The sequence below is a fragment of the Palaemon carinicauda genome, chromosome 37 (assembly GCF_036898095.1).
Source record: "Palaemon carinicauda isolate YSFRI2023 chromosome 37, ASM3689809v2, whole genome shotgun sequence".
Classification (NCBI taxonomy): domain Eukaryota; kingdom Metazoa; phylum Arthropoda; class Malacostraca; order Decapoda; family Palaemonidae; genus Palaemon; species Palaemon carinicauda.
In genome coordinates, this window is record NC_090761.1 from 64,496,132 (window position 1) to 64,501,131 (window position 5,000).

A 5,000-nucleotide genomic window follows, 5' to 3' on the forward strand; every position below is an offset into this window, starting at 1 on the left:
TTAGTAAAGAGGCCTCGGAACAAAATTTAGTTAGTAATGAGGCCTCGGAACTAATTGAGTTAGTAGAGAGGCCTCGGAACAAAATTTAGTTAGTAATGAGGCCTCGGAACTAATTGAGTTAGTAGAGACGCCTCGCAACTAATTTAGTTAATAAAGAGGCCTCGCAACTAATTTAGTTAGTAAAGAGGCCTCGGAACAGAATTTAGTTAGTAATGAGGCCTCGCAACTAATTTAGTTAGTAAAGAGGCCTCGGAACAAAATTTAGTTAGTAATGAGGCCACGCAACTGATTTAGTTAGTAAAGAGGCCTTGCAACTATTTTAGTTAGTAAAGAGGCCTCGCAACTGATTTAGTTAGTAAAGAGGCCTTGCAACTAATTTAGTTAGTAAAGAGGCCTCGCAACTAATTTAGTTAGTAAAGAGGCCTCGGAACAAAATTTAGTTAGTAATGAGGCCGAACGAATTTAGTCAGTAAAAAGGCCTCGGAACTAATTTAGTTAGTAAAGAACTCTCGGAACTAATTTAGTTCGTAAAGAGGCCTCAGAACTAGTTTAGTTAGTGTAGAGGCCTCGGAACTAATTTAGTTAGTAAAGGGGCCTCAGAAGTGATTTAGTCTTGGAATAAATGAAAGTTTAACTCCACACGGATATATAATGCATGATCATCTGCTATGTTTACTGAAGACTGGACTTCCCTGGTGTTTATATATGCGTGTATTTACATATTTATTAATATAACCATATATATATATATATATATATATATATACACATATATATATTTATACTTTGTGTTGTAATTCAAGAGGTATTAGTTTGTTGAGTGTAGTTGGAAAAGTGTATGGTAGAGTAATGATTAATAGGATTAAGGATAAAACAGAGAATGCAATCTTAGAAATACAGGGTGGTTTTAGAAGAGGTAGGGGTTGTATGAATCAGATTTTTACAGTTAGGCAGATATGCGAGAAATATTTAGCAAAAGGTAAGGAGGTGTATGTTGCGTTTATGGATCTGGAGAAAGCATATGATAGAGTTGATAGGGAAGCAAGGTGGAATGTGATGAGGTTATATGGAGTTGGTGGAAGGTTGTTGCAAGCAGTGAAAAGTTTCTACAAAGGTAGTAAAGCACGTGTTAGAATAGGAAATGAAGTGAGCAACTGGTTTCCGGTGAGAGTGGGGCTGAGACAGGGATGTGTGATGTCGCCGTGGTTGTTTAACTTGTATGTTGATGGAGTGGTGAGAGAGGTGAATGCTCGAGTGCTTGGACGAGGATTAAAACTGGTAGGCGAGAATGATCATGAATGGGAGGTAAATCAGTTGTTGTTTGCGGATGATACTGTACTGGTAGCAGACACAGAAGAGAAGCTTGACCGACTAGTGACAGAATTTGGAAGGGTGTGTGAGAGAAGGAAGTTGAGAGTTAATGTGGGTAAGAGTAAGGTTATGAGATGTACGAGAAGGGAAGGTGGTGCAAGGTTGAATGTCATGTTGAATGTAGAGTTACTTGAGGAGGTGGATCAGTTTAAGTACTTGGGGTCTGTTGTTGCAGCAAATGGTGGAGTGGAAGCAGATGTACGTCAGAGAGTGAATGAAGGTTGCAAAGTGTTGGGGGCAGTTAAGGGAGTAGTAAAAAATAGAGGGTTGGGCATGAATGTAAAGAGAGTTCTATATGAGAAAGTGATTGTACCAACTGTGATGTATGGATCGGAGTTGTGGGGAATGAAAGTGATGGAGAGACAGAAATTGAATGTGTTTGAGATGAAGTGTCTAAGGAGTATGGCTGGTGTATCTCGAGTAGATAGGGTTAGGAACGAAGTGGTGAGGGTGAGAACGGGTTTAAGAAATGAGTTAGCGGCTAGAGTGGATATGAATGTGTTGAGGTGGTTTGGCCATGTTGAGAGAATGGAAAATGGCTGTCTGCTAAAGAAGGTGATGAATGCAAGAGTTGATGGGAGAAGTACAAGAGGAAGGCCAAGGTTTGGGTGGATGGATGGTGTGAAGAAAGCTCTGGGTGATAGGAGGATAGATGTGAGAGAGGCAAGAGAGCGTGCTAGAAATAGGAATGAATGGCGAGCGATTGTGACGCAGTTCCGGTAGGCCCTGCTGCTTCCTCCGGTGCCTTAGATGACCGCGGAGGTAGCAGCAGTAGGGGATTCAGCATTATGAAGCTTCATCTGTGGTGGATAATGTGGGAGGTTGGGCTGTGGCACCCTAGCAGTACCAGCTGAACTCGGTTGAGTCCCTGGTTAGGCTGGAGGAACGTAGAGAGTAGAGGTCCCCTTTTTGTTTTGTTTCATTGTTGATGTCGGCTACCCCCCAAAATTGGGGGAAGTGCCCTTGGTATATGTATGTATGTATGACTAATTATTAATTATTAATTATTAATTATTAATTACTAATTATTAATTATCAGTTATCATTATTATTATTATTATTATTATTATCATCATTATTATTATTATTATTAGCTAAGTTACAAACCAAGTTATAACACCCCAAGGCTATCAACAAGGAAATATAACTGAATAAAGTAAGGAAATAAGTAAATAAATGAACCATATAAGTAATAAATAAAGAATAAAAAAATATCTCAAGATCACCACCAACGTTAAATTGACCCATCAAAAAATATGAAGAGAGACTTATGTCATCCTGTTCAACATAAAAGCATTTGTTCAAACTTGCAAGAGATGTTTTTATGTTCAACAGTCTGACAAGTCTTTTTATAGCTTATATATGAAATATCTGGTTCAATTTTAATAATGTTTTTTTAAAATTTTTATTCTAATTGTTCATTACTTCTTATGTCATTTATTTATTCCCTTATTTCCCTTCCTCACTGGACTATCTTTCCCTGTTGGAGCTCTTGGGCTTATAGCATCTTGCTTTTCCAACTAGGGCTGTAGCTTTGCAAGTAGTAATAATAATAATGATAATAATAATAATAATAATAATAATAATAATAATAATAATACTAATAACAACAACAAATGCGATTAAAATCCTATTTCAACTCACACACACATATATATATATATATATATATACACACATTAGCGTGTGCACAAACACACACACATACACACATATATATACATGCACATATATAGTTTTCGGCCTCGTTGTTTACAGCAAACCCCTCAATACCATTAATAATGTTTGGAAGTGGTATACTCGATGGCCAATAAACCTGATCGGTCCAATATATGCTAACTTAAGGAGAAGTGAATACCTTGCTATGACTTTCCAGAATAAATGAAGTATTTTTTCTTAATATATATATTTCGCGTATTATTTTCAAAGGGACGCATACTAATACGCATTTTTCAATATAAACCTCTAATTTGTTGCCACATCGAAGATCTTTAGACCTTGGCCATATTCATCTTAGTTTCTTCATTACGGGATGAAATCATTCAGTACAGTATATATCTCATAACAAATGTTCAATTTTATCACTCTCAAAATCTGAATAGTATACCATAATCCTTCTCTCTCTCTCTCTCTCTCTCTCTCTCTCTCTCTCTCTCTATATATATATATATATATATATAGGCATGTTTAAATGTTTATATATAGATTTTAACATAATGTGTATGCACGTATATAAATATAAACATACATATATATATATATATATATATATATATATATGTACATATATATATATATATATATATATATACACATATATATATATATATTTAAACACATATACTTGCAGAAAACTTGTACTGATGTATGAACTGAATTACTACGTAAAATGCCAGAGTGTACCTCAAGTACATATCCAAAATAAAATATCAGAAGCAAACGAACAACAAAAGACAACAAAAGACATCCTAAATGAAACGTACCTGAGCACTGCTAACTTTCATTACCCTGAATTAATAAAAAAAAGACAGATTCCTTCAATAAAAAGTTAAATCAATTATTATCAGGCACATAATTACAGGAAACTCGAAATTGGATTAAATCCGTAAGCTTCGTAGTGATACGGTTGATTGCACATAACGTCCCTGACTGGTGAACTTAGTTAGTTTCCTTGCTCGCTGCAACCTCACCGGCCTTGTGAGCTAAGGATATGGGGTTTGGGGGAGCCTATAGGTCTATCTGCTGAGGCATCAGCAGCCATTGCCTGGCCCTCCTTGGTCCGAGCTTGGGTGGAGAGGGGGCTTGGCCACTGATTATATGCATATGTGGTTATTCTCTTCTTTCTGCAGCAAGGAAAAGTGTCAAGCCGTTCCTAATTCATCACAGTGAGAAAGACTCATGTCAATTTATCGATACTTTTGCATCAATTTTCCAATGTGCTGGAAGGCTGGCTTCGCTTAATTCTTCACAGTGCACTGTTAAAAAACCGTAATTTTAATTGGAAATTCTCCGTGGAAATTCACCTTTCCCAGCCGTATTTCAGTTAAATACAAGCGACTTCGTTATTATATTATACTGCTTGCTGATCATAACACTCCTTAAAGTAAATATATCCGTTTTTATAACGGTAAATGTCTAGCAACATTTGTGCCCGTATTTGTAACGTTTTTACGGCCAATTTTTAAGTGTGGGAGAAGTTAGCATGATTTTTCTTTTTATACTTTTGCATAAATTTTCGAATGAACGAAAGGTTGGCTAAAAGTTACACGGTAATAGGATTCAGGTATAATTTTTCCCCACATAAAATGGTAATACATTTTTTTTCTATGACCAAAAAAAAACAGCCACTCATTTGTTTTTTTACCACCAGAAAAAAGGAGGAATATTACAGAAAGGTCACTCAGTTCTTGGTATAAAAAAAGGTATTACAGATAGGTCACTCATTACTTTTTATAAAAAAGGTATTACAGAAAGGTGATTCATTTCTTGTTATAAAAAAAGGGTATTACAGAAAGGTCACTCATTTCTTTTTACAAACAAAATATAAGGTATAATACGGAAAGGTCATTTATATTTTTTTATTAAAAAAAAGTATTACAGAAAGGTCATTCATTTTTTGTTATATAAAA

The 5,000-nt window shown here is 35.6% G+C and overlaps 1 long non-coding RNA gene across 1 annotated transcript in view; it reads right to left on the reverse strand.

Moving 5' to 3' along the window:
- LOC137629411 (uncharacterized) overlaps positions 1–5,000 on the reverse strand; it is a 330,089-nt gene that overhangs the window by 58,447 nt on the left and 266,642 nt on the right. The window lies entirely within an intron of this gene.